Source organism: Eucalyptus grandis, chromosome 10, assembly GCF_016545825.1.
Source record: "Eucalyptus grandis isolate ANBG69807.140 chromosome 10, ASM1654582v1, whole genome shotgun sequence".
Taxonomy (NCBI): domain Eukaryota; kingdom Viridiplantae; phylum Streptophyta; class Magnoliopsida; order Myrtales; family Myrtaceae; genus Eucalyptus; species Eucalyptus grandis.
Genome location: NC_052621.1, coordinates 32,242,324 through 32,253,276, shown reverse-complemented (window position 1 = coordinate 32,253,276; position 10,953 = coordinate 32,242,324). Strand labels below are relative to the sequence as shown.

Below are 10,953 nucleotides of genomic sequence, written 5' to 3'. Positions count from 1 at the left end.
GTACCATCCATATCTTTTCAAGCTCTTGCATACGTGCAGTTTCTGCGGCGGGAAGTTGTGAACTTGACGACGATGCATGTATCATGCATCCTCAGAAAGCCTCGTGATTTACCGTTTTCGTCATGTATCAATCGGTGCTTTTAACTTCCATCTCCTTGAACATGAATCATTAACAGATTGGGGACAGTAATGCTCGGCATCTCTTGGTCTCTTCAGTCTGGAATCATCAACTTTCGCCACCCTCCCACCAGAGACAAAAGCAGAGAACAAATTCGACTCGCCTATCTTTCTATGGCTCGAATCAGATTCAGATGTGATCCTGCCCCTAAGAGGCTCGTTTCTCTGCTTCATAAGGGTCACGGCCTCATCGGCCTTGCCACCATGTCTCCACCGCCGCTTCTCTCTCCTCCTTTTCCTTCTCCTGGGCCACCGCCATGGGTGACCTCCAGACCATGAAGACCCGCCTCTGCATCATCGGCAGCGGCCCTGCTGGCCACACCGCCGCCATCTATGCTGCCCGTGCCGAGCTCAAGCTGATCCTCTTCGAGGGCTGGATGGCCAACGACATTGGCCCCGGCGGCCAGTACACTACTGCCCCTCCCATTGAGAACTTTCCAGGCTTCCCCGAGGGGATCCTTGGCAGGGAGCTCATAGACCGCTGCCGCAACCAGGCGCTCCGGTTTGGCACACAGATCTTCACCGAGACAGTGACCAAGGTTGATTTCTCCGCCAGTCCCTCTCCGCCAGTCCCTTCAAGGTCTTTAGCGACTTGAGGACTGTGATCGCGGATGCCGTGGTTGTTGCCACGGGAGCCCTCGTGAAGCGGCTCAGCTTCCCTGGCTCTGGCGACAGTCCAAATGGTTTCTGGAAACGTGGCATGTCGGCATGCGCTGTGTGTGATGGCGCCGCTCCGATATTCAGGAACAAGCTGCTGGCGGTGATCGGAGGCGGTGACTCGGCGATGGAGGATTCTATCTATCTGACCAAATACGGATCCAAGGTTTACATCATTCACAGGAGAGACACGTTTAAGGCCTCGAAGATTATGTAAAACAGGGCTCTAAGCAACCCTAAGTTAGAGGTTTTGTGGAACTCTGTAGCGGTGGAGGCGTATGAGGAAGGAGAGAGAGGGGTTTTGGGAGGGTTGAAGGTCGAGAATGTTGTTAGTGGAGAGGTTTCTGATCTGAAGGTCTCTGGATTGTTCATTGCCATAGGGCGTGAACCTGCTACTAAGTTTTTGAGCGGACAGTTGGAGCTTGATTCCGATGGTTATGTTGTGACGAAGCCTGATTCCACGCACACGAGCGTACAAGGAGTTTTCGCTGCCGGGGAGGTTCAGGATAGGAAGTATCGGCAGGGTATTACTGCCGCTGGGACAGGTTAGTCACACTTTCTTGCGTCGTTGTTGAATATCTCCCAGTACAAAGGGGTATATCTTAGCTTCATTTCAGAAGCCAGAAGGATATAGTTTGCTTTACTTAAGTGTTAACTGCAATAAGTTGAAAGCTCTACGAAGTGAAAAATGCCAGAGAGATCAGACGATGCATTCCTCAGTTTACTTCCTGTTTATAGAAGCATGACATGACAAACCCGGTGACTCATGACTTTCTGCAGTTGAGGAATATATCAAGTTCTCCTCCTTTCTGCCTCTTGCTGACTCTTTTACTGTACATATCTAATTGAATATTGCATTGTGGAAAGATTCCTCAGCCTTTGAGGATCTGGTACCCATGACAGTGAAATTTCGCTTCCACCATCCTCATGAATATTTGGGTGGACCGTGGCTTAGCTGTTCTGCTTGGGACTTGTTCTCGTGTCTCAAATGGTTTTACCAGTATACTTGTGAAGTAAGAGTAGTAATCATGTCAAGGATCGCCAGTGTCCAGTTTCATGAATGGAAAAGAAATGTTCTAAGTACCATTGTTCATTTGGTGAATTCACTTTCTTAAAACATTCGTCTTGATAAATATGGGGAAAATATGTTCTCTTCCTGCAACATTCTAAAATTAACCTGAGAGACACCTATCATCACGAGGTCGTGCATATTTTGGAACATCACTTGGTTCTAAGTCATTGCAAGTTTGTGTTTCAGTTTACTTTATGAAGCTTGGTTTCTCTCTCCTTTGAAAGTTGGTCTGATTGCCACCTGAAGTATAGGCCTGCTTGTTATCCACAAGAGATTATATTATCTTGGAAGGTCACATCTTCTGTTATGGTGATATGTGATCATTGATGCCTTTAAACCTTGAGCAAGTCAAAGTTTATGGCAACAGACTTGGCTAACATTACCTCTTAAAAGTGTAAACTCTGTGACTAGGACTTTGATATTCACCCTCTAGGGTCGGAACGTATGACTCCCATCTTGAGTTTTGTCAAGCTTTGTGCATGGCATATAAATACAGAATTAAGAAACAAACAGTTGGCTTCTCCTTACTTTTCAAGCATTTCTCATCATAATTTGACAATAACTTGCCAATTTTGTTCGCCATTCAATAAGCTCTAGTGTACCATCATACTCGTGCTTGAATTCTGTTTCTAACATTCTTCCTATCAATTTTTTGAACTATGGGCAACAAATGATGCTTGATAGGATTTGGTTAATTTTCTATTGCCAGTAAACAAAATGAGATTGTCGAAAGCATACGAAGCGGGATTTACAAGAGAAGAAATTTAAGTACAAGAACAGTTGTCCAGGATGAGAAGAAATCGTGGAGTTTGCGTGTGTATATCATGTGAAGTTTTAGGGACTGATTTGGTTCCTCCCTTATGGAAAATAGCTTTGCGGGTTCTAGTGGGTTTCAGTACAGCTATTTTTTTTTTTATGTGTGCGTGCAGAAGCATGGTTTTGTTAAGGAAGACGGAAAACTTTTGGCACCAAAGTTAGCACCGTACACAACTTATGGCACCATTAGTGTACTTATCCGGTATTAGTTATAGTTTTTGGTTAGTGATATGTGCAAGTATATGGTATATTTTGTAGAGGATGTACAAGGGACAAGTAGGATAGTTCAAGAATAAAGAATATAGATATGGAGGAAAATAGTTTCGTTAATTGAACAAAATAGTTTGATGGAGATTGATGGAGGTCTACACCTCTCACGGTGGAGGATTCACCCCACATACAAGGTGGAGGGTTTTTCCCTCACACACACAAATGATCAACATTCAAGCCTATTTATAGGCGTGAATCACCGCCATATCTACCGACTTTGAGTACAATAAAATAATAGAAAATTTCAGCTTGCATTCCTTAGCTTCTGCTTGTTGCGGTTCTTTTCTTCTAGTCAAAGTCCAAGTTGGACTTTGCTTTTCTTTTCTTCTTTCTTCCGAGCTTCTCGTTCCTTCTTCCTTATACTCCAATTTTCTATTGTTGCGGCTGCCCACCACTTTTGTTGACTTTAGTTTACTTCTTATTTGCTTGACTTCTTGCTGCCCACGTAGCTTTGCTGTCCACGTAGTACCAGAAGCTTCTTCATCACTTGAGAGTCTTCAAGACTTGGCTTTTCTTGCATGCACGTGAAATGTTGCCGACTCATTTCTTCTCCATTAAGCATACTTAATTCTTAAGCATGTATAGTCTAGTGTGTTCTAGATCTTTCAAAAATGGATCATAATTTCCAACAGATCTCCTGTCTAGATTGGTGTTGCATATGAAGGGTGGGACATCCTAGGTGGCTCAATGATGACAATGATTAGTCTGTACTTAGGGAGTCCTGATGCGTGAGAGTGAGCAGAGAGAGTAGTTGCACCATGGCAGGTGCCTGCAACCCTGTTTGTGAGCTGGCATTCTCCGATATCAAAGAGGTTTGCCGAGTTTCAAAAGGTTCACTGTCATGTTAAAGACACAAAAGGTTGACTAAGGATGCGTATGGCAACGTTTCTATTCCGGGAAACAGTTTTTTTTTTCTAGAAATAGTTTTTTCTATTTTTACTCCGCGGAACAATTTTTGAGTAAAATAATGTATTTGATAACGATACAAAATTTCTAATTTTCAAATAGAAAAAGAATAAAAATGCATTTGGTACGATTTATAAATTTTTGTATTTATTCGTTTTTTCTTCTTACTCACGGATCGCCAACTACCGTCGGCCGCCACACGACCGTTGCTTGTTGCTACGACCATCGACCGCCAACTGTTGTCACCGACCGGCGCCCATAGCCCACTAATCGTCCAGCGGGCGGCGATCGTGCGGCGATTGGGCAGCTATCGTGCAGCGGTTGTGCGACTGTTGTGCGGTAGTCGGCCGTTGTGCGGCAGTCGGTTGTTATCGCTAGTGGTCAAGGGTTGCGGCAATGATGACGATCAACGGCGGTCAGGCGATAGCAATGAAGAAGAACAAAAGAAAAAAAATGGACTAATTTCTATAAATTGTTCATGGGAATTTTTTTGTTTCTTGTTTCTGTTTCAAATCTATTCCTCAGCTACTTTTTTATTCTAGGAAATAGAAAAATAAGTTGGCGTTTCTGTTATTTTTTTTTTTCGGAGAACAAAAGAATAGAAATTAGGAGAAACAACAACGTTGCCATGAAATGAAGCTTCGCCTCGCTACAATGTAGAGGACGAGAGAGAATGCGCGCCCTCCTGATACTGCTGCTTTGCTTCGGTGGAGGTTGCACGACAGCCCTTGATGCAGAACACTATCTGCAAGAAATCGGATCCCAGGAAGGCAAAAGCAACTGACCCTGGCGCGAGCCTCGAGCTTCAAGCCCCCTAAATTAAAACCAAGTGCAAATCACTAGGAATACAATATGAATCGAAAAATAAGCAACTTGATCGTCAAAGATCTGACGATCATTCAAAACATGTTTCCGTATAGATTCACTCCCTAATGTTTACTTTTGGATGTATCCTTGCAAGATTTGCCTTGACCTGTTTGCTTGCGCTAATGCCCATAATTTGAATAAATGTGGAACAATTAATAGAAAGATATCATGTGGAGCTATATTTGTATTCAAATGTATTCTCGGATGATACAGTCTACTTTCAATAGCTTCTTAAATTATTTAGAAGGACATAAATATTCGGGGTCATCAGGAAAAAGCGTTTCTAGGAATTCCTGGCCGAGCAGCGGGCTTGGATTTCTCCTTTCGTCCCAGTCAACAGGCCAAGCTGCCCCATCTTGGTCATAGCGAGAACAAACCTCTCGAAGAACAATTCCAGGTCCTTGGCGAAGCTAGTAACGATGTCCCTCGTTGTGGGGTCCTCATATTGATCTTGGTCCGACGTGAACAGGCCAGTTCACCAAATTGACAAAGTACCTGTTGTCGAATCGGTTGGGCGATTGGATGTCCAGGACTGTGGTGTTCGTGGAGTTTGTAGTGGGGCACATGCACGGGCGAAACTTTTCTCCATGGCGGGGTCTGGGGTCGGGTAGAGCCGGTCGGTGAAGCTACCACAGTGCCCAAGCCCGATGGTGTGGGCTCCAGAGAGTGTCACTACATTGGTGGCGTCGAAGCTTTTCTTGGCTAGGGCAGCGAGAATTTGGCTGGCGCTCTGAGCTGGTGAAGGTAAATTCTTTGTGGTCTCGTTTACAGACGCGGAAGCGAGTTCGTCACGCCTTCCCAATGGCACGTCATACTCAGGTCTGCCCGACTGCACACAGTATATTATGCATGGTCACATTATTTACAATTAATCCCCGATAAAGAAATCCAACTTTACCAAGAAAATGGAATCGTGAGCGGCGATGGTGGCGATGTCAGCACAAGAGACTACCCGACCACATTTCTTCTCCACGAGGTCGCACAGGTCATGATTTGGAGCGCTGTGCATCTCAAGTTTCGATTCGGTGGGGTGTCCTGCTCGCTCGGTTCACTCGTTGATCCATCCAGCAACACCAAAGCATTGCATCCCTGCATCAGTCATCGCATGTAAAAAACGAGCGTGAACCAATGTAAATTTAAATCATTAGCAACCTGCAGCAGTCGTGGAAATGGAGACGTACGATGCTAATGGCAACGTTTCTATTTCGGGAAACTATTTCTTTTCAGTAATAGTTTTTTTTTTTTATTTATTTCTACTTAGAACAATTTTTGAGTAAAATAAGGTGTTTGATAATTATACAAAATTGTTATTTTTGAAATAGAAAAATAATAGAAATGCATTTGGTAAATATTTATAAATTTTTGTACTTATTTTTTTTTTCTTACTCACGAAATGCCGATCACCGCTTGCGGCGCACGACTGCCGCACGACCGCCGCACGGCCGCCGCACGACCGTCGCCACGACCGCCCGCCCGACCACCGACCGTCGCCGCCAACCACCGCCGCACGACGCCCCTCATAGCCCACCCGCTGCGAGAGGGGGTGGGCTGATGAGCTGTGGGCAACGGTCTGCAATGGCGTTCGGCAGCAACGGTCGGTGATTGTGTGGCGATAGGCGACGGTTGTGCAACAGTTAGCGATGGTAGGCTGTCGGTGGATGGTGGCCATCGTCGGCCGGTGAGTTGTGGGCGGCGGCCGGTGGGCTACGGGCGGCGACAAGCGTCGCCGGTAGTCGTCGACGGTCGGCTGCCAACGGTGGCTGCAGGCAGCAAGAGGTGGGCAACGGTGGCCGCAACAAGGAAGAAGAACGAAAGAAAAATAGAAAATAAAAAAAAACTTATTTCTAAAAATTGTTTCCGGGAATAAGAAGCTACTTTTTATTTATTTATTTTTTTTCTATTCCAAATCTATTCCTACCGACTTTTCTATTAGGGGAATAGAAAAATAAGTTAGCGTTACCAAATAGATTTCCGGTTTTTTTTTTTTTTTTATTCGGAGAAAAAAACAGAAATCGAGAGAAACAAAAATGTTACTATGTAGGCCCGTATTTCTCTGATGATGGACTCAGCCTCTAGGTAGGTCTTCTCATAGAAAGACCATGAGAGACCCTTCACGAGTTGAACGGAGCTTGAAACACCAACGTGTGAAGGTATCACAAGATAACACATCCATACGAAACAAGTAAAATGGAAAGCCAGGAAATTATTGGGGGTTCTTGTGCAACATATCTGAACTGAGCAATGGTCATTATTTATAGGTAAACTAACTTGCCTTGGTGCTAAAGCAATCCTGAACTCGTTTCGCTATGCCGGCAATTTTGCAACTCTTTTTTGTTCAAGATGGGGTGACGGTTCAAGGGACAAACGCGTTTAGAACAAAAAAAGCTTAAGTGAGAAACCTTTGTCAACTCACCTGAAATTTTGCTAATTGAGTAGAGGTGGTTTGTTTTGGCCTAGACTAACCTCAAGCACGCAATCACGTTTGGAATTAGGCTATTTTACAAATATGGATATTGTCCAGTTGCAAACTCAACTGAAAATCAACGGAAGGGGAAGCTGACGGGGACCTTGCAAATCAAATTAATGCGAAATCGCTAGGAAAATAAATGAGGAATAATAAAGGACCCCGCACCAATGATTTACGCGGTTTAGTCCGATCATTGGTACCTAACAATGGGCGAATCATAATTAGAATTGCTCATATGTTTGAGTGTTTCCCATGTCCACATTTATTATTATCCATGGCCCCATTTATTTATGTGGTCATCCCCATTATGGTTCGCACGATTCTTCAATTATCGTAAAGCACTAAAGCATCCTTGATGGGCGATTCATCAGGATCAGATGGCTTCCAGTCCAGTCATTTTTTGGGTTGAAAAAAGTCGCAAGTCCATTCGAGATGGCAAAAAGAAGAGAGCTTCTGTGAGAAACTCGAGACGCTGCTAGGAGTTTTGTGAACGAGAAGAATGCTGTTTTAGCAGAAAATGCACTACTACTAACACGCTGATGACCATTTACTTTTCATCCCCTAAAACCCCATCATCGTGCATAACCGGCAAATTAAGTAAAATAACTGATCCATGCAGCGAAAGATGTGAATTGAACAGGCGTCTATCTATTTGGTATCACGCCAAAGCACGATCTCTCTCCTATCAAAGAATTCAGTTTCTCCGACAGAACGTCTTCATATCCATACAAGGATGTGAGCGTTTGAGCTTTGAAGTTGACTTTGCCTCTTCCAACCCGTCTCGGAAGAAAATTTTGGCATCAATATTTTATTCAAAGGTGTTTTCTTTATCGAGCCTGAGTTTCCCATTAGTGTATGATCGGTTTCTCCAAGTAATGAGTTCACATGGATTGCTTTTTTTCCTTCCAAAAGGCAAAACAGAGAGGATACAGGGTGCAGCAGAATATCTTCACGGGTAACAAACAGGTTGCCAAGTTTCTATTAACATTGTCGGGGCAAAAATTCATGACATAGATTTTTGATATTAGTTATAGTTTTTGATTAGTGATATATGTAAGTGTATGGTATATTTTGTAGAGGATGTACAGGGACAAGGTAGGATAGTTCAAGAATAAAGAATATGGATATGGAGGAACATAGTTAGATTAATTGAACAAAATAGTTTGATGGAGATTGGTGGAGGTCTAAACCTCTCTCACGGTGGAGGATTCATCCCACGCATAAGATGGAGGGTTTTCCACTCACACACACAAATGATCAACATTCAAGCCTATTTATAGGCGTGAATCACCACCATATCTACCAACTTTGTGTACAATAAAATAATATAAAATTTCAGCTTGCATTCCTTAGCTTCTGCTTGTTGTGGCTTTTTTCTTCTAGTCAAAGTCCAAGTTGGACTTTGCTTTTCTTTTCTTCTTTCTTCCGAGCTTCTCGTTCCTTTTTCCTTATACTCCAATTTTCTATTGTTGCGGCTGCCCACCACTTTTGTTGACTTTAGTTTACCTCTTATTTGCTTGACTTCTTGCTGCTCACGTAGTTTTGCTGTCAACGTAGTACCAGAAGCTTCTTCATCATTTGAGAGTCTTCAAGACTTGGCTTTTCTTGCATGCACGTGAAATGTTGCCGACTCATTTCTTCTCCATTAAGCATACTTAATTCTTAAGCATGTATAGTCTAGTGTGTTCTAGATTTTTAAAAAATGGATCACAATTTCCAACAGATCTCCTGTCTAGATTGGTGTTGCATATGAAGGGTGGGACATCCTAGGTGGCTCAGTGATGATAGTGATTATTCTGTACTTAGGGAGTCTTGATGCGTAAGAGTGAGCAGAGAGAGTGGTTGCACCATGGCAGGTGCCTGCAACCCTGTTTGTGAGCTGGCATTCTTCGATATCAAAGAGGTTTGCCGAGTTTCAAAAGGTTCACTGTCATGTTAAAGACACAAAAGGTTGATTAAGGATGCGTATGGCAACGTTTCTATTCCGGGGAACAGTTTTTTTTTTTCTAGAAATAGTTTTTTTCTATTTCTACTCCGCGGAACAATTTTTGAGTAAAATAATGTGTTTGATAACGATACAAAATTTCTAATTTTCAAATAGAAGAAGAATAAAAATGCATTTGGTACGATTTATAAATTTTTGTATTTATTCGTTTTCTCCTTGCTTACGGATCGCCAACTGCCGTTAGTTGCCACACGACCGTCGCTTGTTGCTACTGACCATCGACCGCCGACCGTCGTCACCGACCGGCGCCCATAGCCCACTAACCGTCCGGCGGGCGACGATCGTGCGGCGATTGGGCAGTTGTCGTGCGGCGGTCGTGTGACTGTTGTGCGGTAGTCATGCGGCTGTCGTGCGGCGGTCGATTGTTATCGCCGGCGGTCGGGGTTGCAGCAATGGTGGTCGGGCGGCGGCAATGATGACGATCACGCGGTCAAGCGACGGCAATGAAGAAGAACAAAGAAAAAAAATGGACTAACTTCTATAAATTGTTCATGGGAATTTTTTTGTTTCTTGTTTCTGTTTCAAATCTATTCCTAGCTACTTTTTTTGTTCTAGGAAATAGAAAAATAAGTTGGCGTTACCAAACGAATTTCTGTTATTTTTTTATTTTTGAGAACAAAAGAACAGAAATTCGGAGAAACAACAACGTTGCCATGAAATGAAGCTTCGCCTCGCTACAATGTAGAGGACGAGAGAGAATGCGCGCCCTCCTGATACTGCTGCTTTGCTTCGGTGCAGGTTGCATGACAGCCCTTGATGCGGAACACTATCTGCAAGAAATCGGATCCCAAGAAGGCAAAAGCAACTGACCCTGGCACGAGCCTCGAGCTTCAAGCCCCCCAGATTAAAAGCAAGTGCAAATCACTAGGAATACAATATGAATCGAAAAATAAGAAACTTGATCGTCAAAGATCTGACTGAAATATTTTGGTTTAACGATCATTCGAAACATGTTTCCGTGTAGATTCACTCCATAATGTTTACTTTTGGATGTATCCTTGCAAGATTTGCCTTGACCTGTCTGCTTGCGCTCGTGCCCATAATTTGAATAAATGTGGAACAATTAATAGAAAGATATCATGTGGAGGTATATTTGTATTCGAATGTATTCTCGGACGATACAGTCTACTTTCAATAGCTTCTTAAATTATTTAGAAGGACATAAATATTTGGGGTCATCAGGAAAAAGCATTTCTAGGAATTCCTGACCGAGCAGCGGGCTTTCTCCTTTCGTCCCAGTCAACAGGCCAAGCTGCCCCATCTTGGTCATAGCGAGAACAAACCTCTCGAAGAACAATTCCAGGTCCTTGGCAAAGCTAGTAACGATGTCCCTCGTTGTGGGGTCCTCATATTGATCTTGGTCCGACGTGAACCAGTTGGGCGATTGGATGTCCAGGACTGTGGTGTTCGTGGAGTTTGTAGTGGGGCACATGCACGGGCGAAGCTTTTCTCCATGGTGGGGTCTGGGGTCGGGTAGAGCCGGTTGGTGAAACTGCCGCAGTGCCCAAGCTCGACGGTGGTGTCGAAGCTTTTCTTGGCTAGGGCAGCGAGAATTTGGCTAGCGCTCTGAGTTGGTGAAGGTAAATTCTCTGTGGTCTTGTTTACAGACGCAAAAGCGAGTCCGTCCCGCCTTCCCAATGGCACGTCATACTCAGGTCTGCCCGACTGCACACGGTATATTATGCATGCTCACATTATTTACAATTAATCCCCGAT

At 43.8% G+C, this 10,953-nt stretch overlaps 1 pseudogene; it reads left to right on the top strand.

Moving 5' to 3' along the window:
* The first annotated feature begins 231 nt into the window (after positions 1-231).
* LOC104422863 lies at positions 232-10,046 on the top strand (annotated as a pseudogene).
* The last annotated feature ends 907 nt before the right edge of the window (positions 10,047-10,953 follow it).